Source organism: Clytia hemisphaerica, unplaced genomic scaffold (assembly GCF_902728285.1).
Source record: "Clytia hemisphaerica strain Z4C2 unplaced genomic scaffold, Clytia hemisphaerica genome assembly, whole genome shotgun sequence".
Taxonomy (NCBI): Eukaryota; Metazoa; Cnidaria; class Hydrozoa; order Leptothecata; family Clytiidae; genus Clytia; species Clytia hemisphaerica.
In genome coordinates this window covers 1,549,069-1,569,905 of record NW_027103962.1, presented here as the reverse complement: position 1 = coordinate 1,569,905, position 20,837 = coordinate 1,549,069, and the positions used below count along the sequence as shown (strand labels likewise).

Below are 20,837 nucleotides of genomic sequence, written 5' to 3'. Positions count from 1 at the left end.
ACTAATTACTTTAAAACTCCACACTAATGGTTCAAAGAGTTAATGTCGCACTTAAATGTTCATTAAATAAGGTCATTAGCAGGATTTATCGTTAGACCATCGTGATCTTCGGTAAGGCAAATCTGCTCCAGCGAATACGAGGGAATACAAATGAAATGGTTATTAAAGGAAAATGTCATTTCTGCAATTGGAACGATATTTTCTTTAATAATTTTTGATTTTAGGGGATTGCGTTAAAGGGACATAACAGTACTGACGAAGTTTGTAAACAAACTGTATGCAGCGGATACAAAATGAAAGCAAATGTCACATGTCAAAATAAAAAATCAAACCAAATTTGGCTAATTTTGATTGTTTCAATTGTTTTACAAGTTTGTTTTGGACACGTGATTTCAATTGTTCTCTTTAATGACACGTGATTCGCGCAATTTTACTACTGTTATGACTCTTTAAGGTAAGGTAATGCCACGAACGCTATGTCATAGGTAATTTGTTATTGTGGTCAAACATTGAGAGTAGCGATTCTTTTCCTCATTGCACGTGAGGAGACGGGGTTACCAATAATGAATATCATTAAAAAATGTCTGAAGTCGTTGCTTTCATTTTTTAGTATTCATGATAATGCACCACTGCAATGTCTTCTGACATCATATCACGGACCCAACAGCTGATTGGTTGTAAGTGACGTAAAATCAGTCAATACGTCATTTACAACCAATCAGCTGTTGGGCCCGTGGATGGCATTGCAATGTTGCATATCATGAATACAAAAAATTTGACGTCATTCTTTCCTGGTAAACTCGAACCAGCCCCTTTTTCGCGTTTATGGTTGAACGTTGTATTCCAACATCATTACTGAAAGGAAACTGTTGAACCCGTATTAATTTCATACAAGGTCATATACACACGTTTTTTTATAAGAACATCCAAAATTTTTGAAGCCTTCTGATGTTCTGAACTTTTTGACATGTTCTTTTTTCACCCTTTTGTGAGCTTTTTTGGCCATTTTCATAAGAAGAGATGAAAGCCTTAGAATGTTCTTTACATTTTGGCTATCGAAGCCTTATGTTCTTATATATTTGTTCGTATAAAAAAACGTGTATTTCTGTTCAGGAAGATTTGAGAAAGTGGGAGACTTGCCCTCAGATCACGGAATCGTGTAGGATATCAATGTTATGCTAGGGTGGTATGTAGTAATTCTGTCTTCATTTTGTGGTTTTCCAAAACTCTTCCTCGTAAATTATCTTTAGTTTAGTTCCTATAGAAATGAACCAATTTTCCTCTTGTTTGATTGGTTGGTTACCATGACAACTTGTGGAGCTTGCATACCTTTGCTTTTGAGTAGTGTTTTTTTACACAAAATAAAAAATGTTACTCCGTTTGAAGTTATCTTTGCTTGAAGTTGAAATGGATGAAGTGAAAATGTTATTTTACTGGCCCTTGATGTAAAAAATTTCCTTTGACACGCTAAAGCTCTGAAGGTTGGGAAAGTTTTCAACATCTGAAAAGTTTAGATTTTCTCAGAATACGGAATTCCGCGTCAAAGATTTTTTAGTGTGAGGCCTGAACCTCGACCTCGTTTTCGGGGACCGTCGGGTCCAACCAAAATATTTTCAGGCAAACGCGCAAGGGTTGTTGAACCCGACTAGGGATATGGCACATCAAAAGCTGACTACCATTCCTCTCTGTCGGGAAATTGACTAGTCTACACAATAGACAGCTCCAGGCTTTTAGGCCTTACGAAGAGTAGGAGTTTTTAGCTCGAAACGAAGGAAGATATGACGCAGCCTAGAAATTGACCTGCTCCTTTAGAGCTTTGGCGTGGGCGGCCGCCAATCCGGATCGGATTATCAGATATGTTTTCGTGCACATAGCTCAGGTATTTGGAGTTTAATATTTTTCAGGAAAAGAGGCGGAGAAGATTTTTTGTTTTTGTGTACAATTTGTGTTTGTAGCTGCCGCAAACTTCGGTTTCTTGTTTAGTTGTAATTTACCGGTTCCGCAATTTTCGAATATATGTTTTTTTTATTAAAGCCCGTAATGCTTATGATGCTTTTAATTCAGTTTGAATCACAACTACATAAGATCGTGGTTGGCGTGGCATTATACACGTTTAAGCCTTCAAATGTTCTTAACGTTTTGAGTTTTTAGCATTAAATTGTTCTTAACATGTTCTTATTTTGACCATTTTGTGAATATGACCATTTTTCTAAGAAATAGGTTGTTTTTGAGTCCACAAAGCCTTAAAATGTTCTTAACTTATTGTTCTTAACATTTTGGCCATCGAAGCCTTTTGTTCTTATATAGTTTGCTCTTATAAAAAACGTATAAACCAAAGAATTGCTGCTAGCTATCTGAATTTTCCCATGGCAATCATATGACCCTAAACAACATGTTTCATTAGTCAATTTTTTGTCAACGAAATTGACATTTTTTCATTGGTTTCTTCAAGTCCGTGGTTTCTTATTGATGACAAAGATTTTGAATATTAAAATACTAAATTTTGGAAATTCCAAAGTTAGAAATAGATGCTAATAGCCATTAAAGCCAAAAAACTCAAGTCATTGAAGGTACAGAAGGTACTCTTTGTCCTTGGCTTGTAAACTTTAGCACAGTAGATCGTTTGTCTCGGACTCTTTGAAGAAACCTATAGAGTATTATTATTGTTATTTGAAACTTTTACAAACCTTTATATGGCATAAAAATTGAAACTTTTCAGATATGTTAATTGATCACTCTAATTGACATGTGAAAAGCAGTAACAAACTTAATAACATGCGTGGAGAAGTGTAAACATTTCCCTTATTTGCTTCATTCAATCGTTACTACACGCTCCTTCATGGTGTCGTTATGGTAATGTTCTGTTTTAAATGGGTATCTTGACATCACTTTATGAAACGTTACAGCAGTTTAAAATTTCTTTACAATGAGTGTTAGGTTTCTGTATGGTTCTTACTGATCCGACGTGCTCATAAACTACAATGACGGTCGAAATATATTGTGATTTTAGTGTATTTTAACGTTTTTCAGAATTTAAAGTTCGGGCGAGAATTGCTATTTTAGCACTTCAACTTTCTTTCATTGAATATTTCGATTTTGGAGGGGTTCGGTGGCTTCTAGGCTATATTCCAAGCCTTATTGGAGAAATTTTGAGCTTTTGAATCCTGAGATCCTAAGGTCCTAAATGTTAAGACTTCGCAGGGAAATCTCCTCTGTCCCAAATATTTTGTCCATGATTGTATTGTAGTTTGCAATATTAGAGGAATGGAAAGCACAATACGGTAGCAGCAGATAAACGTATGGAAGTGTAAAATGGTGAACGTTATACACCCTGACGTCTCAAAGACTCTCAAAGACGTCTCAAATACTTTTTGGTATATTTGATCAATCTCGTTTACGTAGCTTTTGATGCAAAGGTTATTGTCTGTGACTGCGGTGTCTTTATTTGGCGTTTGTAACGAGTTTGATTTTTATGAGGAGTTATATAGATTTATGTATCAATATTTGTAGTAAAACTACTAAGAGTGCTTGGTGGTTATAAAAATTTCTTAAAATTTTTTTATGCAGGCTTTTATTGGCATTGTCTTAGGACCGGCCTTAGTTGGGTCGAAAGTTTTCGCCTAAGCACAAAAAGGCATAAGCTCAAAATTGGACAGTGGAAAATAAAGGGTCGGCCTTTGCTTTGGGCCGCAGTAAAAAAGCGCCAATATATTTTAGGTTAAAGACGAAGGACTAGAGAGAAATCTTCAAACTTACTCAAGCAAGAAAAAGTGAAGCCGCGAGCTTTGCACCGATTTTAGGATGGCAGATTTTTCTTTCAATCTGACGTTTCGATCTGGTTACGCGTTGTACATGGAAAATAAGTGGCTTCATTTTTCATCAAAGAGTTTCAACAGTAGCGCCCCTGCAAATTTTTTCCCGTCAGCGGACGCAGACCTGAATTAGCGGTCGTAGACCTGATTTAGCGGCCAAAGACCTGAATTAAAAACCGAACACTTGATGCAGCGGTCGAGTACTTTTTCTAACGCCCGAAGACCTGGAGAAAATGAATTGTATTATGTAAATGGGAAATAGTATTGAAAACATGGGAAATAGTATTGAAAAAAAATCAAGTTAAAAGTTTTTAAACTAGAAAAATGAAAATTAATGCTAAAAACTCGTCTCGAACTACTCATCTTTCGTCTTCGATACCACTGCACTAACCACTGGACCATTGCAACTGATGCCTTGCCGAGTGGTTCAAGCTAGTTTAACTGACCCTAACTTATCCATCAGGTATTCGGCCGGTGACTTGCTAAATCAGGTCTTCGGCCGCTAAATCAGGTCTTCGGCGTTGATTCAGGTCTTCGACCGTTAATTCAGGTCTTCGGCCGCAAAATCAGGTCTGCGTCCGCTGATGGAAAAAAAATTTGCAGCGCCCCTTCCAGGCCTTGAACTTAATTGCTAATACAGTAGATGTTTGAAAACTAACCCAAGAGGTAGTTGAAATTGATGATCTTTGCTCCAAATTTAACGTGTTACATACACGTATGACGTAACAAAGTCATAAACATTCTCATCTTGGTCCATCTTGTGGTTTTCTAATTATCATATCCATGATGAGAACATGGCCGTCAAAATTTCTTGAATTTTTCTTTTAGCTATGATGTATTTTCCATGAGCCCCAGAGCCTTTTTCAGGCACGACGCAACGGGTACGGTAGGTACGGCGGTCGCCAGATTTTCACAAAAAGCAACAAAATTTTTCTCTTCGTCGGTAAAATCGCTATAAAATCGCTTAAATTTCCTCATTCGCCGTACTAGATATAAAAAGCTTCCGTCCTGTTCCGTCGTGCCTGTTTTTTTGGAATTATGGCCTGGGTTGATTGTAATAGCTTTGATTTTGATTCTTTGATTCTGTGCAAGCCCCCGAAGCTAGAGAGTGCTGTTTTACACACGGCTTTTTACCTCTCCCGTCACGTTTCGATTTCCGTTTTCCATTGACGGGCGCTCTGCTTTACAGAAGGGGTTCCTCAGAATTTTAAATTTCTATCATTTTGTTTTTAGCATGATTTGTTTTGATATCTCTCTATCGACATAGTATAATATACTGCCATTATTATAAGATACCATTGATAAGTTTCGTTCTTCCGTTAAGAGTACAATCATAAATAATACCTCCTTATGCACATTCAAGTTTTCAATGATGTTTTTTCCTTCGAACTTTCTCACACTGAGCTCAAACAGCTTTCCGGTCTTTTAAATGTAAAGATCCATGATGTTGCTATTAGCTACCGTCTACCCTATCGAATGATAAAGTCCCTTTTTATGAGAAGATTTATTCAAAATCTATTCCTAGTGTCGAATTCTTTGATTGCAATAAAGATTTATTTTGAATTTAATCATACCATACTCGAATGACGTCCTGTTTTTATTTCCGGATCAAATTTTTCGTACGGGGATTGCCTCAAAACTGGTCTCGACTCTATGCGCTTGTTAAAAAATTAAATTGGTCTGTGAAAAAAGGAGATTATATCATTCATGATTAAGTTACTTCGATGACTAGTCTAACCGATAAGGGGGAGTCTTCGCTTTGTATTAAAATAGAGACTTTGAACTCCCTACCGTGTTTTCTCTATTAAGCGCCGCACCTAAATTCTTGAATTGTAAAGAGTGATAATCAATATCACATTTTCGATGGTCTCTCCGTAAGCGACAGCGTCTATGGAAGAAAATCCTAACTCCAATAGCGAGCACCTCACCAAAAACCGGGATTTTTCATCTCGTTTTTTAGTGAGTTCCACTTTGACAATTTTTGAAAAATAGAAGCCTTTCAAGTGTTTTGACGCAAATTCGATTTTTTGCTACTGCAGGAGCTTCGAAAGTTAAAAGTGACGTCAAAAAATCGAATCTTTAGAGCCCGAAAACCCGGGCTCAAAACATTCGAAAAAGTCGCAAAGTGGAATAGACGTTAATTTTTGTATCCTCGATTTTTTTTAAATTAGATGAGACTATTTTAAAATTTGGAGAAATAAACTATAGACAATCAAAAACAAAAATAATAAACTGACAATAAATATAAAGATACTCGTATAAATAGATATATAGATAAATAAAAGCAAATTAGATTCTTGAAAAACTCTCAGAAACTATGTCCTGTTCTGGAGTTCGTACGGGACTCACAGTACGCGAACCCCGAAAATAGACGTTAATTGCGTAGAAAACGCGGGTGACGTCTAGTATAGGCTATAACTCCAAGTCAAGTAGGCTTGTATCGGGTGACGTCTAGTATAGGCTATAACTCCAAGTCAAGTGAAAGGGCAAGCCTCAAATAAACAATTGACTTGTACGCGCTATATCCTTCTTTCAGATTTCAATATAGACTTTATATATCTACCATACTTACGGCCTTAACTATCCAAAAGTTCGCTCCTCAACAATCAAATAAATCTGATTGGTTAAATCTTAGAATTATGATGTAACCAAACCAAATAAACCAATCAGTGCTCAGAAAGTGATTTGATTTTTGAGCGTACTTTTTGATAGTTAACCGTTGTTGCGATACGCTTTTGACTGGCTAAAATGATTCGAAACAACCTGTTTGTGACTCAAACAATAAAATATTCACTATGATCAGAGCCCTTGAACTTGCTAAGTTCCTTTTTAACGGTAAATGTGAAATCTGGGGGCTTTGTCCGGAACTTTGACCAGTTAAGGGCCACTCAGGTGAATGACATGGTTAATGTAGCGAGCACCTTATCAAAAAAATGGGATTTTTCATTCAGTTTCTTAGTGAGTTCCAAGATTTTTGAAAAATATAAGTGCTTTGACGCAAACTCGATTTTTTCGCTACTGCTACTTTTCGAAAGCTAAAAGTGACGTTAAAAGTCGAATGTTTAGAGCTCAAGAACCCGGGCTAAGTGGAATAGACGTTAATTTTTTTTTATCTGTCAATAAAGTTTTTTTTTAACTATAATCATACATATTAATACAATATTTCAAATATAAGTATCAGCCTAATACAATATTCAATAACTCCGGAGGCTTTCCCGGCATGCAATAAAACAAATCTAAATTGCTCTAGAATATATATATTTTTTATCATTACTATTATTATTTAAATTTCATCTTGAGGGAGTCGCACTCTACCTCTTGATCCACGAATGCATCTCACCGTCAATCTTAAAAGTTCTTATGTTACTCGTGACTTTTGAGAGTGTATCATGTCTCTTATCCGAAATCATTTCTGCGAGACGTTTGTAAAACATTGTACACTCTCGTCCCATAGCCACGTTTGCCGCAAAAACTAACGGTGAAAATGTCCCATTCCCAGCTTGAAGAACACGATTGCAATATCGTTTCTTCTTTTCTTTCTCATTAGACAATAAACAGTTCTCAATTTTTGTTTTGCTGTACCTTCGAGCGAACGGGTTGAAAACCCTCACGTCAAAAAATACTCTTTGGCCAGCAGTCCAAAAACTGAGAGCGCTTATGTCCAGTCTTGCTTCGCGTGACACATTTGCCTGCCTCGGCAGGTCTTCATTATTGAGTTCATTGAGAATGGGCTCTGTTCTTACATCATGACAAACTTCCTCCAGAAGTTTAGACGTAATGTCTCTAACATCATTGTGCTTCAATGGCACAAATCCACCTTTCTTGCACGAGAGCGCGTGTGCTAGGTCAAACGAGGACCCGCACGCGCAAATTGATGGCATTCGATCAAGTGGCCAGTTGTAACGGATTCTGATGGCGTACCAAAATTCTTGCTTCGTTAGCTCAAATCCTCGTTCGTTCGTTGGGATGACCGTTAACCAATTTGATACACCTTTTTGGTTTAGTGTCTCCATCATCCGTTTGGTTTCGTCATCGGATTCGTCTAGGAAAGCTCGTAGCTTCACCTGATTTCGTTGTTGACGTTCGTTGTGCAGACGAGACTTGCTTTTCGAGTCTGGTGCATCTGCTTCTGATTGCAGTATCTGGTTTTGTAGTACAACAGTTGCACTCGTCGAATCGTGATGGTTGTTAGTTAATTCTTCGGAGAAGATCTTCAGTCCCATGCCACCGAGACGTGGTGGCAAGGATAACATGACTAACGAGTCAAAGATGGGATGAGTCTGTGTCGAACTGCTTCATCAACTCTCTTCAGTTCGTCGCTGATTGATGGGATGGTGTGAAGGAAGTATGTCAGCTTATGTTGGTAGCTGCTAACGTAGGCTGAGTAAGCAGCTTGAGGATACGTTGCTGCAATTTCAGCTAGGAGGTTGATTTCTTGCGTCCAGTCGTCGATCTTCTTGTTGATGTACTGACTTTTATTTTCATCAGTGCCAATCACTGCACCAAGATGTCGTTCGCCTTCTGATGTGATTTTGATCTGAGTTCCAGCAAAGGTTTGACGTGCTTGGTGAAGTTGATCAGATTTGACGATCAGCCATGACTTGGTCGGTTGAGGAAAGTAGCCATACGACGGACCGATTTCGAGGAGATGATCCCACCATTGCTTTAACGCTTCCAAAGTTCCAGCTGCTGTGATATCGTCAGCGAAGGCAACCATTCGATTGTGCTGATTGCTAATACGAAGCAGAAGGATGTTCAACATCGGTGTTACACCCAAAGCGTAGATAGCCATACCAAGCGGGTCGCCTTGAGTTGTGCCTTCTTGAGATGATATTTCAAGACCACCAATGACGAAGAGTCTTGCAGGATTTGCGTAGCAATTCGAAACGTATGTTGCGATTTCGGGGCAAGCATACTTTATGTTGTGGATTAGTGCTTCTCCATTGATATTGTTGAAGGCATTGGCTGCGTAGAGGGTGGCTGCTTCAGTTGAGTCGTTTGAATACATTCGTCTCATTGCATGGATTGCTGCCTCGCTTCCCGAACTTCGACCACACATTTGCGCGTCAGATCTTCTGAGAAAGCCGCAGTGACGACTTTTCCCATAATTCTTCGTAACACTTCTCCCACTCCTATCGGTCGGAGTCCTGGGTTTTTGTTGAGGGGTACGAGTCGTGAAGCTAAAAGTGGCGCCAGTGATGTGTCTTCAACCTCGACGGAGCATACTTTTCTGATGAGCGATGCGATTGCTTTTCGGAGGTCTGTGCCGGTTTCTCTGTAGTCTCTGGAAACAAGAATTCGTCTTCAGCCATCAGCGTCCAAGCCTGAAGGTCTCCATACCCACCACGAGTGATCTTTGCAGCTTCCAAAACCATCGAGTCGTCAATGACGTCAAATATAACATTTTCGACGTTTGGGAGTGGACCTTTCAATTTAACGTCTTCTTGAGCTTTACGACCTTCCGGATGTTTGACTTTGAGCAACTCTTTCGTTTGATCGTTTAGCGGCAAAATACCTCCCTCCATATTGTTCGTCAAAACCTTGATGGCCGAATTTAGATTGCCTTTTGATACATGATCTCGGAATTTTCGTGAAATCACGTTGATGTTCTTTTTTCGTTCGATCTTAGGGAGTCTCTTTTGAAGGGTGTCAGCTTCTCGAAATAATTGGTCGAATTCACTCATTCATTCAGGAGAAGAGCGGGCATGACATGGATTGCATACATCGCACACTCTTTGATGGGGCTTTCGGTTGTCCATCCATTTATTAAGCGGGTCGTTTCTCTGATGTAATCTTTACCGCTAGCTCCTTTTGGTAGCATGAAGATGTTTTTTCGCCAATAAACAACCTTTTCGTAGCATTCTTTCAATTCGCGGGTAGCTTGGTCACCATTGAGCTGACCCCACATGAATAATTGTTGCATTACGGGTTGGATGAGTTCTCGAGGTGGATCTGATGGTCGAGGTGGTAGTGGTACAGGAGGTGGTTGAGCTGGTCCATTGCAGTGTGGAATATGTTGCAGGACACCACGTTGCGAACGAAATCTTCTCTGTCCACATCTCTCGCACGCCACAAGATTGTTTACGATTGCTTGATTTCGATTTTCGGCCGTTTCAGCTTCGTTCGGCATTTTTGAGAATGAAAAGAGCGCTGTGGAAGAATCTCAAATGAAAACAATCACCTTTTTGCAAATTTTGTTTGCCTTTTGTCTCCTTTAATCTTCTTTTCCGCTTTATTTTCTTCTTTTAATACCGGAGCGACGGTTTTGCGTCCGCCATCTTTGGTAGCTAAGTGTCTTATAGACGTTAATTGCGTAGAAAAAACGCGGGTGACGTTTAGGTTGATGAGTAGTTATCGAGAAGTTAAGGATGAGAAAATACCTGACTATGGGTGCCATGATTATGAATGGGGCAAGCATTAGATTATCTCATAAAAGCTCTTTATCTGACTATGGACAAAAGATTATTTTTTGTAAACGACTCAGTTGATCTTATAAGAAGTGCAATGGGGGATAATATATTTTTATCAAAGAAATTGATAAAGCTTATCGGTTGAGGTAATGAACTGTAAAAAGCTATACAAGTACATCTATTCATTAAATCGCGTCTACAGTTTTTATCTTAAAAAGTCTACAGTGTGGTGATGTCAGACATTTCTTTCTCTTTAACTTCTGTCATAAATTCATTTTTTGATCTGTTCACATCTAGAGCGAGTAGATAATGCGTTTTGGAAAATATGGTTCTGAGATCGTCACTGGTATTTTTTAATGAATGCACTGAATTGATGGCGTTTTTATGATTATTTCTTGTTTTTTTTTTTCGGGTGCGAGGTCAAATATTTAAAGGGATGGCTTCGGATTTGGTCTTATTCAAATCATATTGAAAAGTTTTGCCACTTTAAAGCTTGGACGTTCTAATGGGGTTGACTTTGAGATTAGGAGTATATTGTACTATTGCTTCACTTATGAATTCAACCTATAAATCTATGCCATTTTCAAGTGGATTTTTAATTCAACTCCCTTTTACAGGAGCTGTTGCACTTTTGAGATTTGCCATTTTCATCAAAATACTTTAATCCTGATGGTTATTCTGTTGTTGGAGTTGAGCAATGAAATTAAATTCACAACACGGGAGTTACATTTGATTTCTCTCATACAGGATATGGCACACCTTGAAATTTTTCCTGATACTAGGTGTTTAGATAGGAAGATCTGGAATTTATATCTACACGCTTATTTTTATTAACAAGAAAATTTTTATAAGAACACCAGCCTCAGACTTATGTCTTCAGAACAATAGCTCTATTGTTTGGAGCAATATGAATTTAAGAACAATCTCAGGCTCGGCAAAAATTTACTGGTTCTTATAAAGACAAGCGTTTATTTATTTCAAATGTTTTAGACATTGTTGTTGAACTATTATGGTTGATGGGACTGTTGTGAAATTAGTCGAGTTTTATGTTAAAGTTTGTTGCGTAATTTGTTCAAATTTGAATTTTTGTGCTTTATTATTGACTGTGGTACTATGAAAAAAACGAAATCCGGGTTTTCAAATATTTTCGATGACCATTTATTATCTACAATCATGGTCAGCATTTATGGGTATTTTAGCGTTTTGCAGAATTTAAAGTCGGGCGAGAATGACTTTTTCAGCTTTATCTAATCGGATATTTCGATTTGGGAGGAGTGTAATGGCTTCCAGACTATATTCACAGCCTGGTCGGGTCTATTCAAAAGCTTTTGGATGCTCAGATCTTAAGTTCGTAAATTTTAATTACGACTCTTCTTTCCAACCCTTAAAAAACTACTTGTGGTTTTTAAAATTTTTGCGGCGAAATTCCTTTTGTGCCAAATATTATGACCATGATTGTAGTACAAGACCAGGAGCTTTTGGATGAGTGAATTTAGATTATCGAAGGAGATTTAAACCACCGATCGGACTAATCGACTTTCCAACTAGACGCACTTTCACGGGAAGACAGTTAGCCTGTCTATCTCTAGTGTGTAAAGGAATGTTTGATATCTGTGATTCAAGCATATCCCAAAACCATAAGAAAATTTATTGATTACATGGTGGATGGCATTATGAGATGCCTTGGAGTTTTTACAAGATACTTCACTAATTGGTCATTTAAAGTGATAGAGATGACTCGTTCTTTAGAAAAAGTAATAAGATTCTTTTATTACATCTTAACGACCAACCAAATCAAATAAGAGCTTGTAAAAACTCCAGCTTGTCCCGGCATTATGGCATTCTTGTTACTAATGGCAACGAGATGCATCCAAACTTGGACAAACTCATAGTGCTCCTGGGAAGATGGGCTGTCCCTATTTCCGTTATGTTTTTAAAAGAAACGCTTTATAAAAAAATTCTATGAAAGGATGGAGTGGGTTTCAGATAAAAGATATCGTAGCCTCCAAATTGAGAGGCTTTGAAACTTTATTAGAAAAATTGAAGTAGGTCTATCTTCTTAAATATAAGTAAAGTGGATTGGTCTTTATATCTTAATCAAAACAAGCCAGTTTCTTATAAAAATGAAAGTTTGTTTCTGTGCTTGACAGATAGAAAGAAAGAGTAGAGAGGATGCTAGGTTTCTTTTTGTGTGTGTGTTTTAAACGAGTTGCCCTCCCATTAGATTAAAACCTTGACAATGCCATTTTATAACTTTTAAGTAAGTAAAGTCTTTATGTATTTTGTAAAGCTTCATCATGCTCTAGTCACAAACAAACTGTAATTGCTATTCATTTGGCATCGCGGTCAAAAGACTTTAAACGTGATTAAAAATTTGGATTTTATAAGAACTTTTACATTTTCTCAAGTATCTTTTTAAAAAGCAGTATTAAAACATGTGCGATAAATCAATGCGTAAAAGTACATCACTCGGAGTTTCGTGCTTACGCACTAATCCTATGTACAGAAATGATTGAAAAAAAAATTGAAATTCGACGTAAAAAACTTTTACTAAAAGCAGTCTAAGTGAGTTAAAGTACAAGGGCAGGATGCTCATTTTAAGCCACTCTACGTTCAGCCAGCTAACTTTTGGTTGTAGGTACGTACTATTCTCTCCAACATACCAACAAATACCGTTAAAACATTCCAGCTAACTAACTTTTGAGATCAGTGCTCTTTTCACCGAAACTGATGCGATTTATTTTCGGAGATCAGTGTTTTGTTGAAGGTTCCTAATTCAAAGAAGACTTTTACGTTTTAGGTCCTTTTTATTGAGACCTTATATGGGCTTAAAATTTTGGGGATTATTTTGCCTTTAAAAGTGAAGTAACTGGTAGTGTAGCTATAAAAATCAACCTGTCACACAACTGAGTCTTTATGATTCAAGTTATAAGAAAACATACAACTTTCAGGTGATCTATATATGACTGCCATTCAAAATGATAATGACATAAAATTAAATTAAAGTCAAGGAAAAAATAGGAAAACAGTCAGATAGGTAGGTTTCTTTTGAAATCGCTTATTTATAGTTTGATTATCATGCTGTCAGCGCTGTCTCTGTCAAAATAGTCCTTTCGTCCGTTTGTTCATTCGACGAAAAAAAAATTTTCAATATTTTTTTCTCTATAGTTGTTTTTTCTATTCTTATTTTGGTTTTATTTTTATTTGTGTATGTCTTTTGGTACATGTATGTTGTATTTGATTATTCTTAGAGAATTTGCGGAGGTTTTCACTAGGCTTAAAAAACGTTGCAAGCTTGTATATTAAATCAACTCTTACTTTTTTGGAATCGAATGAATGGTGAATCTTATTTGTTCGTATTATAGAGAGATTCGAATTATAGAGGAGTTTTTTATGAGTCCTCGACGGGGACTTGGAATAAGTTCTGATTAAGAAGAGTTTGGTATTTCGGTGTTTTGCAATTTTCGATTCTCGATTATTATCTATGGAAGCTAGCTAGCCTGGAGAGAGACTAAAATGTTTTCCAGGCTAATGGGCAAGACCTGATGTAGACAGGAAAATGCCATGTTTTTTATTAATGAAGTTAAACACGAGATATTCACGACTTTGAGTTTTTACCTGCTAATTCGAGAAGGGTAGAGGCACAAAAGCAAAAAAAGCACAGTGCAAGAACTCTCTCATAGCTTATGCCCGGGGGGGGGGGGCAACTAGGCAAAAGGACCGACGGGTATGTGCGGGACCTAAGGGTACCTTTTCCAATATGTTTAAAATGCACTGTAAGGGTCGGAAAAACTAGAGATGCACTGTAAGGGTCCATTAGAAAATTCTTGAAAAATCTAGATATTTTGACCAAAAATGCTAGAATTTTGACCATTTTTTGCACAAAAGGGATCGAAAATTTGAGGGAAAATGCACTCTAAGGGTATGATTTTCACTGATTTTTGCTGCACTGTAAGGGTGCAATTTTAAAAGCCAATTTTTGGCCCGCACATACCGTCAGTCTGCAAACCCAGTGCCCCCCTCCCCCGGGAGCTTATGGAACCAGCCTTTTGAGAACGGAGAATTGACTAAAACCTCGCCATTAAAGTTATCACCCTCAGTCGATCAGGGTTTAGATAAATGAAAAGCTAATCGTTTTTGCTGCAGAAAACATAGCATTCATCAAGTCAAGCTATTAGACAAATAGTTGGCTTTTCCTAAGGTTTTTTCCTGAGCTATGTTCAACAATTCTTTCATTTCCTATCTGGAAGCTGAGTAGGTTCCTGGCATCCACTAACGGATTTATGTTTCTTATACCTGTGGCTCTTGTAGAGGTCCGCGTTTCAGACTAGACTGAGCTGCTTTTTCGACTTTTGGGAGCAAAAATAAGTAAAACTATTATTTTTAGCAATGAAATGATGTTATGACAGACTCGCTTGCAAAATGTTCTCTTGTGCAACCTTTATGACATTTTCCCATGCGCAGAAAGGAGTATATTTTACTTTCATGAGTTATTTTAGTTGCAGTCTAAGAACGTCAGAGTTTTGGTTTTTGTATCGGGAGAATTTCTTTGTTTTCTCATTAGGCGAGACCAATTTGATTAATTGTTTTACAGGCCTGAAATTCCAAAAATCGAAATAAAAATAAAATTTATTTTAGCACTATATTTTTATTTTCATTGCTTTACTGACTGCCAAATTTTCAAAATTTTGGTAGTTTTTCCAAGATTTGAGAATGTTATGCTCAATTTTTCATTGTATCCATGAATTTGGTCATTTGGTACTTTGGGTTTGTCTTTTCATATTGTTTGTCAAATAATGTTTGTTAACCTTTTAAAGTAGCATTCGTTGCTAGACTTGATTTATCGCTGAGCTTAGAAACAGCTCAGGAAATTAATATAACAGGCTCGGCGGAACAACCGTTTAAAATTCGATAGGAATTTGAGAAAAAATCTCATTTGCTAAAAAGCCCGCTTCCGCCGGGCCTGTATAAATCCTTCCTGGTATAATATCACGCTTGTGTCAATTTTTTCGATAAGTTTACATGGAATTCAATGGTAATTTTTTACCCTACAACTCATGGCGATGGCGTCCTTGTCCAAAATATCGAGTTTCGTGAATTTCACAATGATCAGTTAATTGTCTTTGACTTAAATAATATCATTATGAAATGATCCGTAGATAGACCACATATTATATTCTTTTTTATAAGAACTGGGGCATTACTTTTGAGGCTAGGCTGTTTCGGACATTTCGAACCTTAAGATGATCTTATGGGGATCTTATCCTGTTCTCATTTTGATGGCAAAATTACTTTTAAGCTGTATACAATATTTGACTCTCAAATTTGCCTAAAATTCTGCCATTTCAGGCTCGGGTTGGTCTACTTTATGATTTGGCCTTTGGTTCTTTTAAGATTGTTCTTATATAAAGAGCGTCATAGAAAATACTTACATACTAACAAATTCTCACATTTTACACCGTGGGAAGTCTTAGTTGTATGTGTGCTCTAGCCTCTAATTAATGAATGACGATGACGTCATAATAGATTCAAGTTGACAAAAAATTACGAAATTTTTTTTCGTTCGTTCAAAACGTATGTGGAAGCGCAAAAAGATTTCATTTTACCAAGATATGTTTGCTTTTGATACATTTTTTGTCGTTCAAATGAATAATTGGTTTCCAATTCGTTTCATGAAATCCAAATCTTAGATGCTAATCTTGTTGATGCTGTATTTTTACGATGTGGATGATGTTAAGGTATTTTCGACTTCTTACACCCCTGTCCCAGTGAACCAATATAAAGGAGATAAGGAGTTTTAAAATTACTAATCGGGAAGGAACATCCTTTTACTTTCAGTGGACTCAGATTAAAAATTCCTTGTTTACAGTCCAAAAACCAGTGAGGATGTAATCTAACTATCACAAAACCGCAGGTAGCATATTTAAGGAGCACAAATTAGCACGATCACTGGGTGGATTGAAATGTCCGAGACATATTTCGGTATATCACCGGAACGATTTTTAGCTAATTTTTCCTGCAAAATTATAGTCCACCTGTTCTTTAATACAGGGATGTCTTTTTTCATTTTTTTTTGTTTGTTAACACCAATCAGAATTGACCAACTGGTTTTCACATTATTGATGTTCATCAAGTCCAAGACTCGTATGACTTTGCTTAGTATGAAGGAAATAATCAGGTTTTAGAAATGTATCATTTCCTGCTTGTTAATACTTTTGATAATATGTAAATGAGGAGGTCCCAGTCAAGTTACACAGCGTGGATTTTTTGTATTTCCTGAGTACACTTGCTGGTAACAAGTATTTTAATCTTTGCATGTAGTCAAAATATTACATTCTTATCCAGTGAGATGAGAAAATCTTCATTTCCGTAATCAAGACTGTATTTAAAACATATGTTTTGTAACATAACGATGACAGGTGCATGACATGATTTTACACTATCTGTTGCGAATCTAGTTTTAAGAACCAGCATCTTTTCAATTTTGATTAAGCTTGTTGTTACGTTTTCAGATTTATTTATTCGGCAATTTCATCTCGATAAAGAGGTTTCCCCCATAGCCTGCAATCTCACAAATAACCAAAACGCCATCAGTCCCGTACGGCTTAAATATCTGCTTGCTTAATCTTACTCGATTCACTTGACAATAATCCTAAGATTCATAGCTTGCCAAATGTTAAGGCGCTCAATGATGATTAATCATTTTGTTGTCTTGGTCTCACCTCTATAAGACCAAGACCACAGGTAGTATGGAACACGAACTTGTTAGATGCCAGCCGCCTAATGATTTTGCCATATAAGGTAATTCCCAATTCAGTACGTGGGTATGCTGTTAATAGCATGTTTACTAGAGTCATAGTCACATTCATGGTAAAGATTCAGAAAGGATTTTGCTTGTGATATAGATAGATAGATAGAGTCAATATTTACATGGATAGCCCAGTAATCTAGGACTTTTTTACAGTCTTTCGATCGTTTTCACGGGGTCCACGGCCAGCCGGCTCGGCTATCTATGAACTGAACTGAACAGAACATTGGAAGGAGCGGGGATTCGAAGCGCAAATCCCTGGTTTGAGACACTAACGCCATTGACCACTTGGCAATCGCAAAATTGACTATTTTTGGAAATTTTTATGTTTAACTTGGTGGGTATGTTTCATGGTGAAAATTCAAAAATGGTTTTATCTATGGTGACAATCGTGATCATAGCTCGAACATAAAGGCAAACAAATTGGTATGATACTGACGTGTTTTGGTCATTATGGCTCTTCTGAAGATTGAATTCTCGCGATATTGTGCCAGAGTAGAGCGGAAAATCAATCTCGGCACGTAAAATCATCGAATACGGAGCAATCGGATATAGTCGGAAGCTACATTAGAATCTTCTAAGTTGGATTTGAAGCCGATTATTCCCTACATAAATTGTGCTGGCCGCATGGTTTTCATAAATCACTAGATTTATCACCAGAATACGAAAAACGTAAAATGTAAAAACTAAGAAAGTGCTAGATTCATCCCAAACACTCAACCAACAAATGCGGACATCACTTCTTATTGCTTATGGTTGAAGATTCTCTTCTCCTCCAGCCTGCAGATAGCTTATTTGGGTAGAAGGTTCATTCAAGGAGACGTTTATTCGAAGAGGCGATTATTCGATGAGGGCGGCCCATTTGAGGGGAGGGGCGTTTTAAGGAGAGGGGGTGTAGTACCACATACTAACATGTCTATTACATTGTAATCTAAAGTTATGATCGACTTTTACTTATATTCCCTAATTTGATTGAACATGTTTTTGTCAATTTCATCCTAAATTTAGCACAAGTATTTATCCCTTCTGCTCCTCCTCTCATTAGATTGGATTTAAAATCTTAGTTGTGCAGGTATCAAGAAGACTTGTCGTGTAAATATACTGGTTTCAGGCTTAGAATAATTTCTTCGATGGTAATTAGAAATAGCTTTGAATTTTAATGTCTATTGAGAGTATGGTACATATTGAGTCATTGAGGACGACGGTAAATCAGCACTCTTTACCGTCCTCGACTTTGCAGGTCAGAACTACGGGTATTTCATAATCGTTTAAGTCACTCCGCTGTCTTAAATGGGTAGATACATAAACTCTCTTATATACGGTAGTATGATCAATTGGTTTGTATGGGTCAACTTAAGACTTTTTGATAGACTACAAGGCCTGATTAATTGGAAGGTGGTCAAAAGGTTGCTGACATTGTCCTCATTTGACTTGACTTGATTTTCTCTCAGGCATACTGTACAGTGATTGTTTTTTTCTTCACATCACCCATCAATTAATTTAATTTATCATGACTTCGATAACGTAATAGTTTCTGACGTCGATTAATGGGTCATGAAGTCACATAGCAATTTGGCAGGCATTTTTTCACTCTCTTTGATATAATATCATTTACAAGTCAAGTACTACTCCAGTAGTATTGGTTTACTCTTGATATCGATGGTAGGTCTTCAAAGTGATTGGTGCTTCGTCTTTCTGTCCTCTTTTCTATGTTCCCCTAACAGGGAATACTTAAGATCTGAGTTTTGAGGATTTTCCTTTATCTTGGTGGTGGTTGACTGACTCTTCGTGTTTTCTGTTTTAAATTCCTCTCCTTTATAACTCTCTATAACACAGGGAATAATAATTACCACTCCAATAGTTCTGGTTTGCTCTTGATATCGATGGTAAAGCATCACCTTTAAAGTGATTGATGCGTTGTGTTTCTGTTAAAAGTCATCTTATCTGTACGGATTCCAAGAGCTGCATGAACTATGAACATGAACATTTATAGAAAGCATGATATTAGTAGATTAGCTTAAATTTGCCTGTTCCTTGGCTAATTTTCAAAGGTCTTGTGTTATATGGTAGATTTTTGTTTTTGTTTTTTTTAGTGGGGGAGGGTCAGGTCAAGTAAACTTGTGCCGAGCTTTTTCCTTTTAAGGTCGGCCTAAAAATGTTCTTGACATGTTCTTATTTTCACAATTTTGAGGGCATTTTGGTGCAATTTCCTTAAAAATCAGGTGTTTAGAGTCCGCAAGGCCTTAAAATATTCTAAACTTGTTCTTGAATTTTCGGCCATTGATGTGTCTTATTCTTGAATGAATTTGTAAATTAAAAGTATATAGTAAAAAATACCAATGATAGTTGCGTAGTTCTTTCATAAGTACTTCAAGAAAGGGAGAACTGAATCATCAACTCGTTATGTCCTTGCCTAACAATTTATTTGATATCGGATATACTGTTTGTTTATTTTACGCGAAGTGTTTTTTCAATAATGTTGCTCGTCAGCAATAAAGCCGGTTTCTGTTGTATGATAATTGGGCTAATACAGTGGAATCGCCATACTTCGAACCCTTGGACGATGTTATCGTCCGTTGCAGTGATAGTGAAGGCGGGAAAATATGGCGTTAAGGCGGTATACGGAAAAAAAAAATCGGCGGGAGAGTTTCGAAGAAAACTCGCAAACTCTACCGACTGTAAACTCTTTTCGGCAAAAAAACCGTTTGCCGAATTTTCTTGGTTTTTGGGCTTATTTCTTAGATAGTGATTAGACTATAGCATAGTCTATACGAACCTTTACAACTCATAATGTCTCCTTAATTCAACAAGTTTGCAAGTCCCTTCAGTTGTACACAGTAACGTCATTGTAAGACTTCTTCGAATGTTTGGAGCCCAGGTTTTTGACTTTCATAATTGTTAGAGAAGGCCAACTAAGTGGGCAGAAAGTTGGTAATTCAATTCTTTGCTTGAAAAAGGCATTGCATTGCATTGCATAGTGGCTCGTTATTGGATGCCTGGAAAACCCAAGTTTTGAAAAGACCGAGTTACTACGTCATAACTCGGATTCTTAAGGTGTACCTTAATTTTCCGAGTTCGAGTCAATTCGGTCATTTTAGGTGCACCTTAAAAATTAAGTAATGACTTCATAGCTCGTTATTTTAGCGACTGGGGTTTTCATAACTGGGGTTTTCATAACTGAGGTTTTTTAATCCGGTTTTCCAGGGCCTCCTCTTTATTGCTCTTCTTAACTTGAATGAGTTTCCTTTTTCTTTGGGCAACTGTCAATCATTTCAGCAATATGATATCGTTCAGCTGTAATTGGATTACTGTAGTCTAGTATAATAACAATTTCTCTATCTGTATCTGCAAGCCTGGCTAGCTCAGTCGGTAGAGCATGAGACTCTTAATCTCAGGGTCGTGGGTTCGAGCCCCACGTTGGGCGATGTTTTTCGCCAAGAGGTTGATAGACACAGTCATAGACGAGTTAGCGTTTGTCCCAATAAATATGGCTCCCCTATTACTTTTTTTTTGGAAGGTTATATGTCTCATTTCAAAACGTTGTTACAGCTAAAGCATTTTTCAAAACATTTTTCAAACTAAATCAATTTTAATCATCAGTATTGGTATTTATTTTAATTAGACTAAATTGCTCATAGCATCATACAAGCTAGCTTGGCTTTGCATGACATTATATCTTGTGTTCGTATTGTTCTTTTTTTACCATACCCCGCCCTTCCAAAATAAAAAAAGTACCGGGTGCGCCACAAAAAAGTTTCTCTCTTTAAAACTAATTTTCTAGAAATCTAAAGATTTTAAAAGAACCAT

General features: G+C 37.1%; 1 non-coding gene across 1 annotated transcript; it reads left to right on the top strand.

Moving 5' to 3' along the window:
* Nucleotides 1-20,381: 20,381 nt before the first annotated feature.
* On the top strand, nt 20,382-20,454 carry Trnak-cuu (transfer RNA lysine (anticodon CUU)). The gene has a single exon. It is a non-coding gene; the product is annotated as a tRNA-Lys (tRNA).
* Nucleotides 20,455-20,837: the final 383 nt, after the last annotated feature.